We start from the raw sequence: 24,324 nt of genomic DNA on the forward strand, positions 1-24,324 counted from the left end.
GTGGAGCTGGCGACGATCCTCCACATGACCTGGGATGACACAAGACTATGGACCTATTGGGATGGGATAGTGCGGCAACTACTGGAAGCCACTCGGGGTCAGATTGAGACATCCGTCTGGCACTGGTTGCTGGGAGTTCCTCCACCCCTGAAAAAGGGGGTGCAAATGAACCTTAGGTTTGCCATGTTAAGACTGGTGCTGGCCAAGCGCAGTGTTGCAATCCATTGTTGTCCCTCTAACCCCTCAACATAGACAAATGGAGAAAAGACATGTGCAAATGAGGTGTAGCGTGGAAAGACAGGTAAAACGTGTTCGCACTGACAACAAGCATTTACAATGCAACTATCTTGCCTTTGCAAAAGTTAGAGCTATTGGCATTGTAAATGACAACATTTTTATTTATGTGTTGGTTTTGAAAACAGATAAATAAATGGCATTGTCATTTACTATGCCAATAGCTTAATCTCTCGCAAATGCGAGACCTATTGCATTTGCAATGCAATAGGTCGCGTATTTACGTGAGTTTGAGCTATTGACATTGCGTATAACAATGCGCACATATAGAGAGCCACACACACACAGAGCCACACACACAGAGCCACACACACACACAGAGCCACACACACAAAGCCACACACACACACATGTATTGAAAATGCAATAGGTCTCGTCTTAGTAAATTTAAGCAATTCTGTTTGTAATTAGGTGGGTTTTTAGTTTTACTTTTATTAGTGTTTTTTTAAATTCCATGTACATAACATGTATATGTGCGCATCTATGTATATGTAAGCATGCATTAATATTGTTATTCATATAGATATGCAGATGTTTATATGTTTATATATGTATTTATATATACATATATATATATATATACACATACATATATATAAACATATATATATACGCATATATATGCATGTTATGTCCATGAAAGTTTGAAAAACACTAATAAAGCCAAAGCTAAAAAGCCACCTGATTACAAATAGACCTATGGCATTTTGTTCACTAGTGCCTTTAGGCAAAGAGTAAAGGGTTGGAGTGAGGTCAGGCTGTTTTTGCAGATTGAGTAGTAGAGAGTGAGTAGGAGAGAGTGATTAGAGAGTGAGTAGTAGAGAGTAAGTAGTACATAGTGAATAGAGAGTACTAGGGAGTAATAGAGAGTGAGTACTAGAGAGTTAGTAGTGTGATTAGTACAGTGAGTAGTAGAGAGTGAGTAGTAGTAGTGACTAGTAGGTAGTAGAGTGAGTAGTAGACTAATAGAGAGTAGAGTAGTAGTGAGTTGTAGGCAGTAATGGAGAGTGAGTAGTATAGAGTAGTAGAGAGTATTATAGAGTGAGTAGGAGATAGTGTGTAGGAGATAGTGAGTAGTAGAGAGTGAGTAGTAGAGATTAATGAAGAGTACTAGATAGCTGAGGGCAGTAGAGAGTGAGTATTAGATAGTGGAGTGAGTAGAATATATTAGATTTAGTAGAGCTAGTAGTAGAGAATGAGTAGTATAGATTGAGTAGAGATTAGAGAGCAGTAGTCAGTGAGTACTAGAGAGTACTAGAGTGTAGTAGATAGTAGTAGAGTAGTAGAGAGTGAGTAGTAGATAGTGGAGAGAGTAATAGAGTTGTGAGTAGAGTGAGTAGTAGATAGTAGAGTAGTTAGAGTGTGTAGTAGAGAGTGAGTAGTAGAGAGTGAATAGAGAGTACAAGAGAGTGGTAGAGAGTGAGTAGAGAGGAGTAGAGAGTGAGTAGCGGAGAGTAGTAGTAGTAGTGAGTGAGTAGTAAAGAGTTAGTAAAGTGTACTAGAGAGTAGTAAAGAGTGAGTAATAGAGAGTATTAGAGTGAGTAGTGATGAGTGAGTAGTAAAGAGTTGTAGTAGAGTTAGTAGTAGATAGAGTGATAAGTATATTGATTTGAGAGTAGAGTGAGTAGTAGAGAGTAGTAGTGAGTGGAGTAGTAGAGAGTAGTAGAGCGAGTATTATAGTTATTAGAGTTGTAGAGAGTGAATAGTAGATCGTAGAGAGTGATTTGTCGAGTGTTATTAGAGTAGAGAGTAGTAGAAAGTGAGTAGTAGAGAAAGAGTAGTAGAGAGTGAGTAGTAGAGTGAGTAATAGTGAGTAGTAGAGTAGTAGAGTGAGTACTAGAGAGTAATAGAGTGATTAATAGAGAGTGAGTAGTAGTGAGTAGTAGAGAGTTGTAGAGAGTACTAGAGTGAGTAGTAGTGAGTATAGTGAGTAGTAGAGAGTGAGTAGGGAGTAGTAGAGTGAGTAGTAGAGAGTGAGTAGTAGAGTGAGTAGTGAGAGTACTATAGAGTGAGTAGTAAAGAGTGAGTAGTGGAGTAGTAGAGTGCTAGTTGAGTGGGAGTAGTAGAGTGAGTTGTAGAGTGAGTTGTAGAGTGAGTAGTAGGGAGTAGTAGAGAGTTGTAGAGAGTACTAGAGTGAGTAGTAGTGAGTATAGTGAGTAGTAGAGAGTCAGACCCTCATGCCGCTCCGGCGCCTCGGTCCTCGCTTCTCCTCCATACAACTGTACAAAATGCCATTACACTCTATTTTGCTGCTCGTCACTCTAGTCTATCCCACGCCACTCTGTTTGCAACAGGCACAACAGATGGAGTTCGAGAATCAAATCTTCATAATTAATGATTCGTAAGTTATTAATGATAACGTGTAAACCGGTGTTACCATCTCTTAAATGACAATCTATGCCTGGAATGCAAATAAATGTTACTCAATTTGAACTGCAGTATAGTTTGCCGAGTGCCCGAATAGATCATGTTTAGCACTCATTACAGGGCAAAGAACAGTGTGGGCACAGCAAGTGCTGAGTGAGCTCTTATCACCGAAACCCTGCTGCTGAGGAATGCGTGAGGTGTGACCGTCTGCAGCCAAAGGGGAGGGGGAAGGGAGTGAAACCAGAGCAGCCACTGCAGGAGTGCACTAACGCCCACCGTGCATCCCTTTCAAAGAGCACAAGAGCCCATGATTTCACATAACTAACTGATCTACATACCAATTCAACCAATGTTTTGTGTAGTTTTATATAGCTCGAACATGACCCGAAGGTATTGGAGCGTTTCCCATGAGCAATGGTTACATCAAATAAGGTCACTTTCTTTTCTTCTTTTGGGGGTGGGGGTATAGTTGGGGGATGCACAGTTTTAAGTGATTTGTCCAAAACCAGAGGACGCCAAGACTCTAACCTGGTTAGCCAGTTCCATCGTCGGTGGAGGGAGGGGAGGATATGTTCTTTCATAGTTAAAAATGTTTTTTTGCTGTTCTATATAGTGCGAACCCGACCCGAAGGTACCGGAGTGCCTTTACATGAGCACCAGTTACATTACGGGGAGATTAAGTAACTTGCACAGAAACACAGGATGTTGAGCCATTGCCGAGACTCGAACCCGATTCGCCAGTTTCAAAGCGGCAGCTCTGGTTACGCCACATCCTTTATTTAAATGTATTTATATAGTGCCCATACACCGCACACCAGTGCTAGACTGGGCCATGTGCAATTAATTATTGGTGAAAATTACCGCTTTGTTTCTACGAGGCATTTGGTTATCACTTTGGGGAATCTCACAAAGGAGCATGCTGTTTAGAAGCATTTTATAAAAGGAAAGGGAGGGCTGAGATGTGGCTGCTTGGGAAAGGCCCTGCTCTCCCCCAGGTTTCCGGTGTGGTCGGCGGCGTGGTACGGTGGACAGAAGACCATGGATGGGGATGAAAAGAAGAGGCTAGCGCTGAAGCAACATGAGTCTGCAGCCGTATATGTGCACGTGAGTGAGTCAAACAGAGATAACTTTGTGACTGCGGGAGGGGCATGCGAAGAAGCGGCGGAGAAAGGGGGCATGGGCAAAGGGCAGGTGCAAATATGTATGGAGAGAGTTGTAAATACGGCCTTTTACGAGCTGGAGTTGTGTGGGGCGCGGAGAGAGGGTACTAACAAGAGAACTAGTGCAGAGTCGCATCAGGGGCAAGTAAGGAAGTTTAAGGAAGGGAACTTCGTTGTGCCACGGAGGAAGGTATCTTCTACATAGTATTTACCTGCACACATCGGGAGTAGGGAATACAAGCTCAACTTGCAAAGTCGTACAATTGTACCCTGACAACGAATTGATGGCCCAACTTTGACTTTCTCTTTGAATGCATTGCATGAATATTTTGAGCGCTTAATGCAGAAACAGACTGTTTTGAGCGAACATGAGTTTAAATCAGTACTTTAAATAGCATGAAAAAGGTGGGGTGAGCTCTAAACGAGGAGGGGAGTCTGTGGGGGGAGAGGGGACGGGATGGAGGAGAGCGTGGAAGAGGCAAAGAAGGGGAGGGAGAGATCGCGCCGGAGCTTGTCTTTATGAGGCCATGTGTTTGAAACACATGGCCTCATAAAGATAAGGATCTGTCTGATGTAGACTTCTCTCTTCCCCCAACTTCCTTCTGCTGTAAAAGGTTTCTAATCTTTATGGGGCAGGCCCCATAAAGATAACAAATCTTTTACAGCAGAAGGAAGTCAAGGAACCCAGTCTGAAAAGGACGGGGCTAAAAGAGAAAGAAGTACGTCACTAACACCTCTTTTCCAATGTCTGGCCACCGTTTAGCATGAACGGTGATGCCAGCCAATGAAAAAGAGGGGCGGGGCTTAACCTCGCTAGTGAAATCTACCCTCTAAACATAAGATCTCACCAGCTCGACTGCGCATGTGCGCAGCCATCACAGCCCAAGACCTAAAAATGCTGAGGGATTTGGAGTTGTGGGGTGATATACTAAAGTTCTGTTGGCCGAGGGACTGCAGCATACCGTACGCTCTGTGTACTTACCGGTCGCGGGATCGGCGGTCTTAGGTGGCCAAGCTGGCCGGTTCTTCGGGTTCATGAATGAGCTGGGAATGGATGACAGTATGCGTACTCCAACATTGGCTGCGGCCCCCTGCAACTGAGGTGTGGCACAATGGCTCTCATGGAGTTGGGCTCGAAATACTCCTGGACTGCCTGCTGCCATGTGGTCGACCCCTGCCCCCCTGTATCAGGGATGATCTAACTCCCCAGAAACCCCAGGCTTTCCATCCCTCCCACCTCTTTTGCATGGACAGCCTTCATTCTGCATGTGGCTACTTTTTGAGACAAATCTTTATAAAACATAATATAAGCCCCTGTGACATTGCGTCTCTTCAAAATGTATCTTGGATCTGGTGTAATACTTCTAGCCCCTATTCTCGTCTTCTCGCACCCAATGCATCCTTAAATGTCCCATGTACAGCCGGGGTTGGCACTCCTATTACCCCTGTCCTGTAGTGACACTTTACCCGTCACGGGTGGTGGTGGTGGTGGTGGTGGTGGATGTGGTGGTGGTGGACGTGGTGGTTGTGGACATGGTGGTGTTGGACGTGGTGTTGGTGGACGTGTGGTGGTGGATGTAGTGGTGGTGGACGTGGTGGTGGATGTGGTGGTGATGGTGGTGGACGTGGTGGTGGTGGACGTGGTGGTGGACGTGGTGGTGGACATGGTGGCGGTGGTGGATGTGGTGGTGGAGGACGTGGTGGAGGTCGATGTGGTGGTGGACGTGGTGGTGGACATTGTGGTGGTGGATGATGTGGTGGTGGTGGTGGACATGGTGGTGGTGGTGGATGTAATGGTTGTGGTGGTGGACGTGGTAGTGGCAGACGTGGTGGTGGTGGTGGACGTGGTGTTGGACGACATGGTGGTGGACGTGGTGGTGGACGTGGTGGTGGTGGTGGATGGGGTGGTGGTGGACGTGGTGGTGGTGGTGGATGGGGTGGTGGTGGACGGGGTGGTAGTGGACGGGGTGGTGGTGGACGGGGTGGTGGTGGACGTGGTGGTCGTGGTGGACGTGGTGATGGTGGACATGGGGGACATGGTGGTGATCGCGGTGGTGGTGGACGTGGTGGTGGAGGTGGTGGTGAGCGTGGTGGTGGTGGTGGTGGTGGACATGGTGGTGCTGCTGGTGGACATTGTGGTGGTGGACCTGGTGTTGCTGGTGGATGTGGTGGTGGTGGTGGACGTCGTGGTGGTGGTGGACATTGTAGTGGTGGTGGACGGCGTCGTGGTGGTGGATATGGTGGTGGTGGACGTGGGGGTGGGGGTGGTGGACGTGATGTGGTGAACGTGGTGGTGGTGGACGTGGTGGTGGACCTGGTTATGGTGGACCTGGTGGTGGTGTACATGGTGGTGGTGGTGGTGGTGAACGTGGTGGTGGTGGACGTGGTGGTGGTGGTGGACGTCATCGTGGTGGATGTGATGGTGGTGGTGGACGTAGTGGTGGTGGACGTAGTGGTGGGGGTGGACGTTGTGCTGGTGGTGGACATTGTGGTGGTGGACTTGGTGGTGTTGGTGGACGTGGTGGTGGATGTGGTGGTAGACGTGGATGTGGTGGTGGACGTGGTGGTGGGGGTGGACGTGGTGATGGTGTTGTTGGACGTGATGGTGGTGGACCTGGTGGTGGTGGTGGACGTGGTGGACCTCGTGGTGGTGGACGTGGTGGTGGTGCTGGTGCACGTGATGGTGGTGGACCTGGTGGTGGTGGTGGTGGTGGACATGGTGGTGGTGGACGTGGTAGTAGTGGTGGACGTGGTGGTGGTGGTGGTTGTGGATGTGGTGGTTGTGGTTTTGGTCGTAGTGGATGTGGTGGTGGTGATGGTGGTGGACGTGGTGGTGGTGGTGGTGGACTTGGTGGTGGTGGATGTGTGGTGGTGGATGTGGTGGTGGACGTAGTGGTGGCAGACGTAGTGGTGATATACGTGGTGGTGATGGATGTGGTGGACGTGGTGGTGGTGAATTTGGTGGTGAACGTAGTGGTGATGGACGTAGTGGTGATGGATGTGGTGGTGATGGATGTGGTGGTGGTGGACATGGTGGTGATGAATGTGTTGGTGGTGGACGTGGTGGTGGTGGTCGACATGGTGGTGGTGGTGGACGTGGTGGTGGTGGGCGTGGTGGTGGATGTGTGGTGGTGGATGTGGTGGTGGACGTAGTGGTGGCGGACGTAGTGGTGATATACGTGGTGGTGATGGATGTGGTGGACGTGGTGGTGGTGGATTTGGTGGTGAACGTAGTGGTGATGGACGTAGTGGTGATGGACGTGGTGGTGATGGATGTGGTGGTGATGGTGGTGGATGTGGTGGTGGTGGACATGGTGGTGATGGATGTGTTGGTGGACGTGGTGGTGGTGGTCGACATGGTGGTGGACGTGGTGGTGGTGGGCGTGGTGGTGGTGGATGTGGTGGTGGTGGACGTGATGGTGGTGAACGTGGTGGTGGTGTACATGGTGGTCGACCTGGTGATGGTGGACCTGCTGGTGGTGTACATGGTGGTGGTGGACCTGGTGGTGGTGGTGGATGTGATGGTGGTGGTGGACGTAGTGATGGTGGTGGACGTAGTGATGGGGGTGGACTTGGTGCTGGTGGTGGACATTGTGGTGGTGGACGTGGTGGTGTTGGTGGATGTGGTGGTGGACGTAGTGGTGGCGGACGTAGTGGTGATATACGTGGTGGTGATGGATGTGGTGGACGTGGTGGTGGTGGATTTGGTGGTGAACGTAGTGGTGATGGACGTAGTGGTGATGGACGTGGTGGTGATGGATGTGATGGTGGTGGATGTGGTGGTGGTGGACATGGTGGTGATGGATGTGTTGGTGGTGGATGTGGTGGTGGTGGTGGACGTGGTGATGGTGGACGTGGTGGTGGTGGACATGGTGGTGATCGTGGTGGTGCTGGACGTGGTGGTGGAGGTGGTGGTGAACGTGGTGGTGGTGCTGGTGGACATGGTGGTGGACATGGTAGTGGTGCTGGTGGATATTGTGGTGGTGGAACTGGTGGTGGTGGACGTGGTGGTCAACATGGTGGTGGTGGTGGACGTGGTGGTGGTGGGCGTGGTGGTGGTGGATGTGGTGGTGGTGGACGTGATGGTGGTGAACGTGGTGGTGGTGTACGTGGTGGTCGACCTGGTGATGGTGGACCTGCTGGTTGTGTACATGGTGGTGGTGGACCCGGTGGTGGTGGTGGATGTGATGGTGGTGGTGGACGTAGTGATGGTGGTGGACGTAGTGATGGGGTGGACTTGGTGCTGGTGGTGGACATTGTGGTGGTGGACGTGGTGGTGTTGGTGGACGTGGATGTGGTGGTGGGGGTGGACGTGGTGGTGGTGGTGGTGCTGGTGGATGTGATGGTGGTGGACCTGGTGGTGGACGTCGTGGTGGTGGTGGACATTGTAGTGGTGGTGGACGGCGTCGTGGTGGTGGATATGGTGGTGGTGGACGTGGGGGTGGGGGTGGTGGACGTGATGTGGTGAACGTGGTGGTGGTGGACGTGGTGGTGGACCTGGTTATGGTGGACCTGGTGGTGGTGTACATGGTGGTGGTGGTGGTGGTGAACGTGGTGGTGGTGGACGTGGTGGTGGTGGTGGACGTCATCGTGGTGGATGTGATGGTGGTGGTGGACGTAGTGGTGGTGGACGTAGTGGTGGGGGTGGACGTTGTGCTGGTGGTGGACATTGTGGTGGTGGACTTGGTGGTGTTGGTGGACGTGGTGGTGGATGTGGTGGTAGACGTGGATGTGGTGGTGGACGTGGTGGTGGGGGTGGACGTGGTGATGGTGTTGTTGGACGTGATGGTGGTGGACCTGGTGGTGGTGGTGGACGTGGTGGACCTCGTGGTGGTGGACGTGGTGGTGGTGCTGGTGCACGTGATGGTGGTGGACCTGGTGGTGGTGGTGGTGGTGGACATGGTGGTGGTGGACGTGGTAGTAGTGGTGGACGTGGTGGTGGTGGTGGTTGTGGATGTGGTGGTTGTGGTTTTGGTCGTAGTGGATGTGGTGGTGGTGATGGTGGTGGACGTGGTGGTGGTGGTGGTGGACTTGGTGGTGGTGGATGTGTGGTGGTGGATGTGGTGGTGGACGTAGTGGTGGCAGACGTAGTGGTGATATACGTGGTGGTGATGGATGTGGTGGACGTGGTGGTGGTGAATTTGGTGGTGAACGTAGTGGTGATGGACGTAGTGGTGATGGATGTGGTGGTGATGGATGTGGTGGTGGTGGACATGGTGGTGATGAATGTGTTGGTGGTGGACGTGGTGGTGGTGGTCGACATGGTGGTGGTGGTGGACGTGGTGGTGGTGGGCGTGGTGGTGGATGTGTGGTGGTGGATGTGGTGGTGGACGTAGTGGTGGCGGACGTAGTGGTGATATACGTGGTGGTGATGGATGTGGTGGACGTGGTGGTGGTGGATTTGGTGGTGAACGTAGTGGTGATGGACGTAGTGGTGATGGACGTGGTGGTGATGGATGTGGTGGTGATGGTGGTGGATGTGGTGGTGGTGGACATGGTGGTGATGGATGTGTTGGTGGACGTGGTGGTGGTGGTCGACATGGTGGTGGACGTGGTGGTGGTGGGCGTGGTGGTGGTGGATGTGGTGGTGGTGGACGTGATGGTGGTGAACGTGGTGGTGGTGTACATGGTGGTCGACCTGGTGATGGTGGACCTGCTGGTGGTGTACATGGTGGTGGTGGACCTGGTGGTGGTGGTGGATGTGATGGTGGTGGTGGACGTAGTGATGGTGGTGGACGTAGTGATGGGGGTGGACTTGGTGCTGGTGGTGGACATTGTGGTGGTGGACGTGGTGGTGTTGGTGGATGTGGTGGTGGACGTAGTGGTGGCGGACGTAGTGGTGATATACGTGGTGGTGATGGATGTGGTGGACGTGGTGGTGGTGGATTTGGTGGTGAACGTAGTGGTGATGGACGTAGTGGTGATGGACGTGGTGGTGATGGATGTGATGGTGGTGGATGTGGTGGTGGTGGACATGGTGGTGATGGATGTGTTGGTGGTGGATGTGGTGGTGGTGGTGGACGTGGTGATGGTGGACGTGGTGGTGGTGGACATGGTGGTGATCGTGGTGGTGCTGGACGTGGTGGTGGAGGTGGTGGTGAACGTGGTGGTGGTGCTGGTGGACATGGTGGTGGACATGGTAGTGGTGCTGGTGGATATTGTGGTGGTGGAACTGGTGGTGGTGGACGTGGTGGTCAACATGGTGGTGGTGGTGGACGTGGTGGTGGTGGGCGTGGTGGTGGTGGATGTGGTGGTGGTGGACGTGATGGTGGTGAACGTGGTGGTGGTGTACATGGTGGTCGACCTGGTGATGGTGGACCTGCTGGTTGTGTACATGGTGGTGGTGGACCCGGTGGTGGTGGTGGATGTGATGGTGGTGGTGGACGTAGTGATGGTGGTGGACGTAGTGATGGGGTGGACTTGGTGCTGGTGGTGGACATTGTGGTGGTGGACGTGGTGGTGTTGGTGGACGTGGATGTGGTGGTGGGGGTGGACGTGGTGGTGGTGGTGGTGCTGGTGGATGTGATGGTGGTGGACCTGGTGGTGGACGTGGTGGTGGTGGACCTTGTGGTGGTGGACGTGATGGTGGTGCTGGTGCACGTGATGGTGGTGGACCTGGTGGTGGTGATGGACATGGTGGTGGTGGACGTGGTGGTAGTGGTGGACGTGGTGGTGGTGGTGGACGTGGTGGTTGTGGTCGTAGTGGACATGGTGGTGGTGATGGTGTTGGACGTGGTGGTGGTGGACGTGGTGGTGGATGTGGTGGTGGACGTAGTGGTGGTGGACGTAGTGGTGATATACGTGGTGGTGATGGATGTGGTGGACGTGGTGGTGGTGGACGTGGTGGTGGTGAATGTGGTGGTGGACGTAGTGGTGGTGGACGTAGTGGTGATGGACGTGGTGGTGATGGATGTGGTGGGGATGGTGGTGGATGTGGTAGTGGCAGACGTGGTGGTGATGGAAGACGTGGTGGTGGTGGATGTGGTGGTGGCTTGGTGGTAGTGGTGGACATGGTGGTGGCTTGGTGTTGGTGGACGGTGTGGTGGACATGGTGGTGGATGTGGTGGTGGTGGACGTGGATGTTGTAATGGACGTGGTGGTGGCGTATGTGGTGGTGATGATGGTGGTGGACGTGGTGGTGGTGGATGTGGTGGTGGTGGTGGTGGTGGACGTGGTAGACGTGTGGTGGTGGATGTGGTGGTGGACGTAGTGGTGGTAGATGTAGTGGTGATGGTGGTGGATGTGGTGGATGTGGTGGTGGTGGACGTAGTGGTGGCCGATGTAGTGGTGATGGACGTGGTGGTGATGGACGTGGTGGTGGATGTGGTGGACGTGGTGGTGGTGGATGTGGTAGTGGCGGACGTGGTGGTGGTGGTGGAGGACGTAGTGGTGGTGGATGTGGTGGTGGCTTGGTGGTAGTGGTGGACATGGTGGTGGCTTGGTGGTGGTGGACGTGGTGGTGGACAAGGTGGTGGACGTGGTGGTGGTGGTGGACGTGGTGGTGGTGGACGTGGATGTTGTAATGGACGTGGTTGTTGTGGATGTGGTGGTAGACATGGTGGTGGACGTGGTGGTGGTGGACGTGGATGTGGTGGACGTGGTGGATGACGTGGTGGTGGTGGACGTGGAGGTGGTGGACGTGGTGGGGATGGACGTTTTGGTGGTGGACGTGGTGGTGGACGTGGTGGTGGATGTTGTGATGGTGGAGGTGGTGGTGGATGTGGTGGTGGTGGACGTGGTAGTAATGAAATGAAAGGAAATGGAGATTTACAGAGGGCGAAACAATCACCCGAGGGTGTCAAGGTGCTTGCTCATTTGAGGCAGGATTTTGGCTAAGGGGTTCGCAGGCACTTTAAAGATTAAACAGCCAAGTCTTTAACGCTTTCCTGAAAGCTAACAGATGTGTCTCCTGTTTCTGTTTTATAGGGAGAAAGTTCCACAAACTAGTTGCACCCAATACAAAGCTTCTTCCCCTAGAAGCATTTTTTCACCCTGCGAACAATAAAATTGTGTGCACAGGATAAGCGAAGATTGGTTGCCGGGGTGTAGGGTATCAAATTCCGTTTATAAAATCCCGGTCTTATGTCCTGTGTGGTCTTAAAGACAATACATAGAGCCAATACGTTTTTTTATTGGCAGCCAATGTAAATCTTTGAGTGCCTTTGACACAGATTTGTGTCTTGGGATGTTCATCAAGAGCCTAGCCGCTGCATTCTGCACAACCTGCAGTTTAGATAGGCACTTTTTCCGGAGGTTGATAAAAAGCCCATTACGGTAGTCGGCCCTTGAGAGGACAAGCACTGAGACCACTGACTTACGGAGCTCAGCTGGGATGAAAGGGAGGATTTTTAGTAGTGGTGGACGTGGTGGTGGTGGTGGTGGACGTGGTGGTAGTGGTGGACGTGGTGGTGGTGGTGTTGGTGGTGGACATGGTGGACGTGGTGGTGGATGTGATGGTGGGCGTGGTAGTGAGAGACGTGGTGGTGGATGTGGTAGTGGTGGTGGATGGGGTAGTGGTGGTGGATGTGGTGGTGGCGGTGGCCGTGGTGGCGGCGGTGGCCGTGGTGGCCGTGGACCTGGGGGATGTGGTGATGGATGACTATTGGGTAGGAGGGTGCTGGCAGAATGTGGAAGGAGAGGAGGATCTCGAAGGGGGCACATGGGGGTGTAGAAAGAGGCCGAATATTAGAAACAAGCCACAGTATCGCTCTGGTTGATGTTTGGGAGGTGGGAGGGGTGTTCTGTGCAGAAAGGCATTACGGCGCTCTAGTAAATAAATAAATATGCGAAAGTGAAAGCGACCGCGTTTGGAGCTGAAAGTGCAGGCTGTGCTTAATGAGCCATGATGAGTAAAGCCGCTCTGGCTCCCGCAGACGCTAGGCCAGGGCAGAGAGAAGGCGGGACATACACCCACCTTTGGCCGATTGCGTGCTGTCTTTCTTAGAAAGACGCATGCAAAGGCCTATATCGGGTGAAGAAAAGAAAAGCACACGCACGAGTGTGTGTTCCAAAGTTTAAAGCCCTCACTAAATGTCTCGAAGAGCAGCGCATGCGCCCTGGCTCAGGCGAGACTTCAAAAGGAGTCAACCCCCAATAGAAACACTTCACATATGTGCTTATCCAGTGTGTAGAAGCTCCATTCTACCTTCCGTTATATCCAGCACCCATCCTGTTTCTGTCTGTGCTTGCCTTGCATCCTGAATTCTACCAAGCTTGTTTCCTGTCTAGTTTCACCACAGGGCTCTGTTCCTCCCGCGCTGTTTTTCAAGGGGTGTCAGTACTCCATGATTTCCCCTGTTTCCTGGTCTTTTGTCTTGAGTTCTGTTTGTGGTCTCTGCTGCAAATCTAATCCTGATGAAGTGTCCTTTCTTGCCGCAATACAAGCAGACTCCTTGCTTACGGTGAATGTCTTTTTCAGCCGTGGTTAATGCAGCCCTTATGGTTCCGATCTCCATTGGTTCAGATCCTGAAGCGTTGTTGAGTTCCGAGGATTTCTGACTTTCATAAGAAGGTATGTTTCTCTCCTTCCTTTTGTGGACACCTTTTCGCTCACTCAGTCTATGATCTAAGCATGGTACCAGATTAATCAGGTCTTCACAAGTGGCAGGTTTGGGATCGATCTGAGCGAAGACATTCATGAGGTCTTCCCGTAACCCTTGATGGAAAAGTGCAGCTTGTTTGGACTCAGGCCACTTGGTTTCCGCTACTAGCCGCCTAAAGGAATTCAGATACACCAACAAGTCCTTGTTACCCTGTTGCAGCTCCAACAATTCCCTATCAGCCGTGTAGGTCTCAACTCTCCTGTCGAATACCTTCAAAAACTCAGCCCGAAAGGCTTCCCAATCATGTAGGAAAGGGTCGTCACAACTTACCAGTGGCACTGCCCATTGTGCCACATCTCCGGCTAGATAACAAATAAGAAAAGCTAGCTACCCTTGCCTGGTTAGTGGGGAACGACTTTTGTTTGCAGGAAAAGTGTAACATGACCTGTATCAAAAATACCTGCACTTTACCGGAATCCCCATGATACCTCTCTGGTGTAGCTAATGGTATGGAAACCGGCATCTCTATGACCACCGCATTAGGCGGTGTTGCCGCTGAAGCACCTGCACTAAAAGGATTCCTCTGTATATCATCCATCCTGGCTCTCAAATCTGCGGCTTCTTGCCTTGACGTTGCTAACTCAGCCTGAACCGTGGCAAGCACAGCTATAACTTCATCAAGAGCGGCCATTCCCAGCTCAAGCCGACCGGGAGGACACTATTTCGTGGGTAGGAAATTCTGTTACTTTGTCGGTCCTCAGGATCGGTTTGATGCTCGGAATGGTCCATCTCTCGATCTAACCAAGCCTTAATAGCCGTAATGACACAGGTCAGTGGAAGGAACAAGCGGGGGAAGGAAAGAAAGGGAACAGCAGGGAGGGAGATCTGAAACGATAAACACAATCATATATTTTTTATAAAGAATGTCACAAATACCTGCGAGCAATAATTGCTAATGTAATGTCCCTTCTTATACCTGTAACAAAAAAGAACGGCACTGGTAGAAGAAGATACTTCTATACATGACGTGCCATCTGTGTGGTAACACCATGTGTTGTACTATAGCTGCAGTGGAAATAAAACATACAAGAAAACACACATTGAGTATGAACCCCTATGTAGAAAGCAGATTGACCACACGAATGATAATAGATAATGACTAGCTAAAGACCTACCCTTCCCTAAACTCCACTTCACATCACAGGGATAGAGCGTAGTCCATACCACTCCTATTACCCCTGTTAAAACAGAGTCAGAACAACACATCAGTAGTCATCATAGTGCTCAAACGTCTGTATAAAATTAACCAGAAAATGAATGTACTTCATATAAACAAGAATTCAACGAGAGGGTTACTTCACCCTGTGAGCCAGTTCAAATATAAACGATGAAAACAAGTGATCAAAGAGAAGATCACATACCGTGAAATGTCAGTCCAGAATTAGCCAAACAAAAGGGAAGGGGGTTACTGGCTTAGTATTTGACATTTTTCAAACCTCCACACACTCCCTCATGTGACCTTTGTCCTCGACAGAGCCCCCGGCCGACAATACCGGGTGAAGGCAACACCGGTCTCAATAACGTCCTCCGCACGAGCAGCAAGCTCACCAATGGAGGACGCGACTAGCTACCGGCCGACAATGTCGGTCAAAGACACAGAGGCGTCAATCCTCCTCCTCCGCACGAGCATCCGCTCAACCAACGGAAGAGGTATCACCAAAAACACAAAACAAGGAGCCAGACCTCTCCTCCTGGACTCTTCGGCACCGCAAGAACTATGGAGGAAGAATTTCCGACGCTATACCGGGTTCTGGTACTTCCTAAAAGCCGTCCCTTGCCACGTCGTACATGATGCGCAAAGCACCATGGGAGTTGTGGTTTTCCTGGGTAGCGACGCTATTCTGAGCAGTACTGACACGCTCTAGCTGCAAAGATCGTGCGCTCTAGTCCGGTGCATGTAACACTCGTCATGTACTGCTTTGTGCAGCTCTTGGTTCCCTATCATTGATGCCTACTATGTCCTTCCTTTCGAACCACTTTACACCTACTTCATCCCTGTCTTCCAACCCTTCATCAATTCACCTCGTTCTACATGCCCACAGCATATCTTCCAACATCTATCCTGGTACTTTCCACCTCCAAAACCCTCTTCAGTACTATATTCAGCCTTTGGAGCATACTATTAGACTTTGCTTGAGAAATATCCCTCCCCTTCACACCAGCCCTTGAGCAGATCCTTCATCTCATGGACTGGATTAGTGTTTTTCTTTCCTTGTAGGCACTAGAGTGCCAGGGAAGTTGTCTGGCTTTACTTTTAATTTCTTTCACAGTAGCTACGCCTCACAAGGGAGATTGTGAGCATAGCCGAGGTAGCTGGACCCCTGTTTATTTTTAATTTGCCCTGCACTTTTTATCTTAGTTAGCCCTCACGCGTTGCAGCGCCTGTGGCCATGACCCTTAACTCACCATCCTATGCCGGCTTACAACAACGGACAAACAGCGCGTCCGCGCAGCGTGCACACAGCTGGCATGCAGTAGGCGCGTCAAAGGCAAGCCCTTCTGCACCCGTCTGCGCTCGGACTGCGCGCAGTGCCAGTCACGCTGCTGGTTTGAGGGTTGATACCTCCCCCAAAAAGCCTAGACTCCAGTACCTCAGGGATGCCATACTGGACTAGAAACCGTCAGGTAAGACCTGCCCTAGCCCGCGCTTTGACCCATACTCAGCTCAGGGTACATCGCACTGTTCTTATTGTGGCCTCACCTTTCAGCACCTTTCACTTCCCACTTAAGCTCCCACCGCCTCTACCTCCCCGCCTTCTAAAGGGGAGTTGAGATTCTCAATATGGTCTGTGCTTAGTAACGCGAGGTCCTTAGTCATGAATGCAATCGCATTTCAGGAGTTTCTAGAAGCATATCAAATCGAAATTGCCTTTATTACATAAACATGAGCAGATGTTTCGTCTGACCCTGACCTACTTATGGCCATACCTGAAGGCTTCAAAATTGAATAAGTCGACAGAGTAGGAAAAAAAGGCAGAGATACAGCCCTGTAGTAGTGGGCCTCAGCAAGGCCTACCAGTGCTAGGGGTTCTCCCTTCTCTCCACAGAGTCCTCAGACCAATAGAAAGAAGTTGGCAGAGAAGCTGGAATAGAAAATACAGAGTTTATTAAACCTCATGAGGTGGAACTACATTCACACAGCACCCTTCGGTAATGTGTGAAGTAGCACACTGAATGGAAGGAGCTTGGTCCTTTTATACCCACAACACAGGGGCTCAAATGAAGGCGGCACAAGTACAAAATGCTGGTTTTAGGTACATATAAGGTCATACAGAAAATGCACAGTCAACAAGTGGGAGGAGCTAACAGTTGCTAATTCTGGTGAACGCATCCTGACAGTGACAGACTGGGGTCAGCAGCAAGCTCAACTGAGCATGTTCGGAGCAGAAAAGGCTAAATATATCTCGTCTCTAGGGAGATTTCAAGAGCAGTTAACAGGAAGTTAGGACAGAGCACATGGTGAGCACATGGTAGCACATGACAAACAAAATGGCTGACAGAAATACAAAATGGATTCCACAAAACGGACAAGATAGTCTTTAAATACAGGATGGCTTTTGCTAATGCTAATCCCTTCGCTGCCAAATTACAACAGCCCTACCTCTTAAATAAAGTTTTAAATCTTGTTTCAAAGCTTTACTGTATAACCGGGATTATGAAGCCATGGATTTTAAGGTCGAACTAGATGGTCAATATTCTTTCAGTGGCACTCTACTTTACTGTCTACCTAGCTCTAAGGCCACATTTATTGACAATCTAGACCATCTCTTAGTTCGCAAGGCTGAACTTCCCAACTTCTCCATTTTAGGAGATTTTAATTTTCACATGGAAAATGTCACTGACCATTAAACCGAAGTGCTCCTTGATCAAATGGTCAGTGTTGGACTATGTCAACTAGTAAAAGGTTCAACACATACCGCTGGACACTGTCTGGATGGGATTTTCTCTGATAATCCTTATCTAAGATGGACCAGAACCCTCCCTCTTTTCGGTCTGATCATAATGCAGTCCTCTTCGAAATTTCACTGCCACAAAAGATATTTCCCAAAGATTCCTGGGAATCTTTTTTTAGTCGCTCCTGGAATAAATTAGAGGCTAAACGTCCTGCTTTTGCAAACTCTGCCGCACATTTCCACCGACCCTAATCAAGCAGTGGCAAATTACTAGTCCAGGCTTAACTCTGCAACAATGCAATTAGTTGCCCCTAGAAACAGCCAGCGTTCCAGGTGCTCACCTTCAGAACCCTGGTTCAACAATATTCTTAGAGCACAGAAACAACAATGCCGTAAACTGCAGAGGAAATGGAGACTTGATGACAATTTACATTCTAAATTGAATATACATCATCTCTTCAAGTTTACAAAAACCTTATCCTTGGGGGAAAAAGGCTTCCTACTTTACGGAGATAATCCAAGCGGCCTAAAGCCCTATTCACCACAGTGAAAAATGTGTCCAAACTCCCAGTATTGCAGGACTCTAATGTTAGTCAAACATTTTGTAAATCTCTAGCTAAATCTTTTCAGCACACAGTCATGGCTGTCTTTGACACCTTTGTGCTCCAGGATAACTGCCTGGCACATGCCCTCACTCAACTGAACAAGATACAATCTACAGCAGGATTGGTATCACCAACACTCTCATCCTTCACCGCCTTGACCATAGAACAGCCAGCCAAAATATTTGGCGTAATTAAATCAGGATCACCCTTAGATCCCTGTCCCCCCAAAATTCTGCACTTGTCCCCGGAAACCATAGCTATTCCCCTTATAGCTATTTTTAACTCTGTATTCCCATCAGGCCGTTTCCCAACGGAGTAGAAAACAACCTCCATACTAGCTTTATTAAAAAAACCTAACCTGGACGCTAAGTAAACCTCCAATTACAGACCCATATCAAGACTTTCATTTCCCTCAAAGGTGATTGAGAAAGCCATTAACACTGAACTGTCTTCTTCTGTTAATTAGAATGCAATACTGGACTCCTCCCAATTCGGATTTTGTGCGGACTATAGCTTATACTTGGCTCTCATTACTCCCACCGAGGAGCTCAGACAGACCTTGGATGGAGGGGGAGTGCTGCCCTGATCCTTTTGGACTTATCAGCGGCATTTGATACAGACAATCATGAGCTGCTGATAGATTGTTTAGTTTTCATTGGGGTCAAGAATAATGCGCTCTCCCTGCTGGGTTCCTTTCTGTATGAGCGGTCTCAATTGGTAGCGTTTGGTGACTATGCCTCACCCTCTTTTTCCCTACCTTGTGACATTCCTCAGGGATCCTCCCTTTGCCCAATGCTTTTCAATCTCTATGTCATCCCACTGGCTAAATTGCTAAAAAGGTACGGCTTTGCGCTAGTATCGTATGCAGACGACACTCAAATAATTGTCTTGGTGAGCATTTCATCCAGTTCCACAGCCAACAGATTTCATGACTGTATGAGTCATATAGGTAATTGGATGACAGACAATTGTCTGAAGTTAAACTTCTCCAAGACTGAGGTTCTTTTATTTGAAAACAACCCCTCTATCTGGACAGATAGTTGGTGGCCTGTCCACTTGGTACTTTACCCACATCAGCGTCTAAAGCCAAGAACCTAGGAGTCATCTTTGATACTAAACTATCATTTGGAGCACAGACTAACTTTATTACTTCTGCCTGTTTCTTTATACTCAATATCTTGAGAATAGTACTATCCTCACTCCCTATTGATCTCAGGAACCTGGTGTCCGTACTTATTTCATCTAGACTGGATTACTGCAATGCTCTTTTTCCAGTGCCTCTAAACACAATATCCAAAAGCTGCAGATTGTTCAAAATGCAGCAGCAAGAGCACTCCTAGGAATCTCTAAATTCGATTCTGCTTACAAAGTCCTATCCCATCTGCACTGGTTACCAATAGCAACATGGATCCAGTTTAAATCACTCAGTATTGCTTTTAAATCTTTGAACAATCTTGGGCCAACGCAGTTGGCAAACTATCTTAAGCCATATATCCCAGCAAGGTCCCTTGGGTCAGTTGAGCTTGAAAATCTGGTTGTCCCTAGAGTAAGTAGGGCCAGGTGGGGTGACAGGTGTTTCACTACAACAACAGCCAAACTGTGAAACTCTCTGCCAACCTTGCTTAAAAAAGTGACTAACCTGTTAAAATGTAGAAAGGGCTTAAAAACATGGCTCTTCCAGACATACATTTCAATCCACTCCAGTCAGATCTGTATGTTTTGAGGGCAGCGCCTAGACACCTTAGGGTATTTGTCGCGCTTTAGAAATTTATCATCATCAGACTCCTGCATTAATGCCTTCATTTCCTCCATCAGTGCACTACCACCAGTGCAGCCCCCAACTCAGCATCAGCGCAGCATCACCTCAGCACGGCACCATGTGAGCACCAGCATAGCACCACCTGAGCACCAGTGCAGCACCACCACCTCAGCATGGCTCAGCACCACAGCATCACTCAGCACTAACTCAGCATCACTCAGCACTAACTCAGCATCACTCAGCACTAACTCAGCATCACTCGCACCACCTCAGCATCACTCGCACCACCTCAGCATAACTCGCACCACCTCAGCATCACTCGCACCACCTCAGTATCACCTGATGATCACTTCCGCACCAGAACACCACCACCACCTCAGCATCACTTAGCACCACCTGAGTATCATTCAGAATCACCTGAGCATCAACTCTGCACTAGCACACGATCACCTCAGCACCACCCGCCACCACCTAAGCCTGTGTCAGAATCTGGCATCTGTTGTTTTTCCCCTGTCCATCCGCTGCTCATGTTGTAATTCACGTATTTTTCCCCATCCGCTGCTCATGTTGTAATTCACGTATTTTTCCCCATCCGCTGCTCATGATGTAATTCATGTATTTTCCCCCAACCTCGACCCTCCCGTTGTTAATGTCCCTCCCAAAAACAACATAATAAAAGCTATAACAAGCAAGCATTATAATAGTCAGGAAGAGTTGCCAGCACTGCAAGGACAAAAAAAATAGAAGACATTTTTTATGTTAATTCTTTTTTTAATGGAGTTGTTCAGTTGTATATAATGTCTTCTTGGTTATATATGAGGTAACAAAAATGCTTATAACACTTTTTTATTGTAACTTTTCAACATGCTGCACCGCAAGCACAATGCTCTACAACATAGCTTAAAGACGTTGAAAAAGCCAATAGCTCTAAGGTTCCAAAGGCGAGACCTATTGGCTATGCAAATGCTTGTTGGCTTTGCTATCTCTAACCAGGCTTTTGGTTCCACTCCAGCTACCAAAACTATTCTACGCTCACCTGGGAGCTGCCTGTTCTCTCAAGTCTCATTTTAGAAAGATCTCTGTTTCTGGGCGAAACCATTTGTCATAAAAGGACTATAATGCGCGGGAGGACCCTTAGTGAATACTTCACCCAACAGGATGTGGATTAATAACCCATAATGCTCAGGCAGGTAGTGCATTTTCCGGCGGTATTCAAACCGCCATTTCATGTCAGTTGCAAGGAACTGACGAGCCATGTGGGCTGGTCACTTCAGATGAACAGGATCATGCCTCGCTAATCCGCCAGATGCTCTGTCAAACACTCTCATTTTTAGATTGCTAGGCATCTCCTTCGCCAGTATCCTTGACCTTGGGGAACTATTTAATCGTTTCAGAGCAAGAGTTGCTTCATTGCAAGGAACTTTCTCCAGCATTTCTATCAAGCAGCAACTTGGATCGAGAGTAGATCGATTTATTGAGTGCATCTCAGTAGAGGCAATGATAAACAGAGGGGAGCAAAGCTAGGCAAGAACGAATACTCAACTATCCATCGTTAGGGCGCGGACACTGTGGTAGAACGATTGCTGCATTGCGGTCTTTGCCCTGCAAAGGTGCACACGTGATTACTATGTAATAGAGCGAATAATCAAATCACAGTGTACCAAACAAACTGCACAAGCACAGCCCTGCACAATCCACATAACATGCATAAAGCAGCAAACAATGACACTTTCGAAGGCTCTTCTGGCTCGGGTGCCATAGCACAGAGGAGCTTCTTATCTGTCGTAGGAGAGAATAGCACGTGAGCAGGGACACTTCATAGATGCAAAATCCTAAACCAAGGACTGTATGTAACATGGCGTGCTTGTACACACTGTGGTATATGCTGCAAAGAACAAGGGTACCCCAGTAATGTGACCTGGGGTAGTTAAGTATTTAGGAAAAACAAGGGTCAAGGAGAGGCCACTTCGGTCCTCGTGTAGCCTAGGCTACTAAGTATTTTAGAAAACGCTGGTCAGGTAAAACAAAGTAGAGTAGTCCAGGCAGGACTGAATCATGCAGTATATGCAGGGATACAAGGTTTGGTATGACATCACATTTATTAACAGCATCAACAGAGTATCATAGTATCATTCTAGTAATAGTTCTGGTGCTCACACAAGAAGTGAAAGTGCATGAAGTGAGGGATGTTCGTGACATTAAAATGTACATTGCATTGACAACAGTATTGTACAAAACTCCAAATTTGTTAGTTGCAGTAATAGAGTTTTGGTTGTAAGGCTCAACGCGTTTCGATCTCATTAGCATGAGATCATCATCAGGACGAGACAAGTGTGAGCAGGTAGAATTTAGGATGCCAGGGGGACCACAGCTGATGAATAACAGAGGACCCATGAGTTCCGGGCGGGAGGTCTGACTGCGTCGAATAAGGTTGCGATGGGAATTAATCTTTGGAAGTGACTGCAGGCGAAGCACAACAGTTCAGCTTGGATTGCGAACAAATCATCATTGGTGCAATATTGTTGTCAATACGATGTAAATTTTAATGTCACGAACACCCCTCACTCACGCACTTTCACTTCTTGTGTGAGCACCAGAACTATTTCTAGAATTATACTATGATACTCTGTTGATGCTGTTAATAAATGTGATGTCACAGGCACAGCTAAATCCCACCTTGCACCCCTTAGAACCACTCTCAGTTCAGCAACCAGAATGGTCCCAGAAATAAAAAAAATATGACCACATAACCCAAGCCCTAAAAGAACTGAAGTGGCTCCTGATTGAAGCTCCCTGAAGCTTCAGAACTGCTTGTCTTGCTCACAAAGCTCTTCATACTGGAAAACCAGCTTACCTCGCTTTAAAACTAAAAAGTGCAGGTCAGACGAGAAACCTAACAAGCTCAAAAACCCTACTAAGCATTCCGCCTAAAGCCCACAAACAAAAAACACTGTCACACTCTTTCTCGAGCAATGCCCCTAAAGTCTGTAACTCCACACCAGTACATATTAGAACGAACCCTTCCTTCAAGAGACAACTAAAGGACTTCATACTAAACCTGCATCTCAACTAATGGGTCATGTATTATCCAATTGGACACACTCTCTACTCCAAGTCCTCCTTACACCCCTTCCTTGTTCTCTTTCCTCTCTCATGCTCAACCACTGGTTTGATCCGGTGGTACTCAGTTGCTCTGTATATACTTGTTATCTTTGATGTGAACATTTTCTGTTGTAAAGTGCTCTGATACCCTCAGGTCTAGCTAATGTTATATAAAACTCTTAAATTAATACATAAATACAAGAAATCAAGGTCATACCCATAGAATAATACTGAAGGCTCTAACCATACACTGACAGAGTAGAATGCCTTAAAAAATGTATGCATTGTATTTAACCACTAAGATGCACTTTCAAGACATGACATTCAAGAAGGTAAAACGTAGGCATTGAAACGATATTGGTGATTGAGGCTGGAACAGACATCTTGGTGAGTTGTGGTTGTGGCCTCAAAGAGGCATTAAAGCGGATTCAAGTTGTACTTCCATTGGCGCATTTGGGCAAGACGACATGCACGGGGAGTTTCTGTTGCTGACTGGGGTATGATGCTTCCATTTCAACTACGACTACACTTTTTTGACATATTGTAGCACTGTAGGTGCAGTTGTTCCTCATACAATCCAAAGTGGAGGTACTAGGGAAAGTCAAAGGCTTTACTCCATTAGTCCACAATAAACATCGCCAAGAAGGTAAAACAAATCTTGCAGGTCAGGAAATGTGTATACATGAGACCCCAAAAAGGCTAATGTGTGGGAGCTGTACTTCACCTGTACTATTGATGGCATGGTTCTCTAGGTTGACCTGAAATGCTGGATACCATCAGCTACATCCTGAAATGAAATGCATGATGACATTCTCCAACACACTGAACCATATCAATAAAGAGGCCAAGATGGGATGTTGTTGAAATCAAAGTTGTTTCAAAATGTCATTTATGAAATTGTGGTTGACCTGGAAGGGTTGAATGTTAGTGACCCCAACGTCAAATTGAGAAATGGATTTTCCAATAACAGAAAGCCTAATATGCTTTGAAACTGTGCCCTGATTCAAATACCACTGGACATTTTCTGTCACAGACAACCTCGCCAGCCACTCAGGCAGATTTCTAGGAAGGAGAATAAATTAGCATATTGGAATAATTTTGGACAGTGCAGTGCTGAAAGGTGACTAAACTGATGGACATTAGTTAGACAGTGCTAGTAGACCAGTGCTTGTGTTTGGCTGTGTAGGTGTAACAAGCTTGAGCCTTCCACAGGGATTCCATCTCTGATTGGTAGGGTTTGCTGTTCTGTGAACAGTGAGGTGGGTGGGGTGCAGGGGCTGTACATGATGTGGAATGAGTAGCTTTGTAAATGCAGAAATGTTTGGATGATGAGCCTTGGGGTAGTCGGACCAGTGAATGGAGGCTCATGGTCACTTGGAATTGGTTACTATATAGGTGCACCCGAAACTGATGGTGCCCACACACTTGCTATTACCTCTTTTTGGATATGAAATATCCAATCTTGCCTATTGAACTCCTGCCCATTCTTCGCTCCCTGTCAAATGCAGAAGTACTGACCTTGAACAATTAGTGCTCACTTTT

The 24,324-nt window shown here is 48.6% G+C and overlaps 1 protein-coding gene across 4 annotated transcripts in view; it reads left to right on the plus strand.

The window, feature by feature from the left end:
- Window positions 1–24,324, plus strand: part of LOC144823532 (uncharacterized) — a 1,119,534-nt gene that overhangs the window by 132,196 nt on the left and 963,014 nt on the right. The gene's annotated exons all lie outside the window — the stretch shown is intronic.

Source organism: Lissotriton helveticus, chromosome 3_1, assembly GCF_964261635.1.
Source record: "Lissotriton helveticus chromosome 3_1, aLisHel1.1, whole genome shotgun sequence".
Lineage (NCBI taxonomy): Eukaryota > Metazoa > Chordata > Amphibia > Caudata > Salamandridae > Lissotriton > Lissotriton helveticus.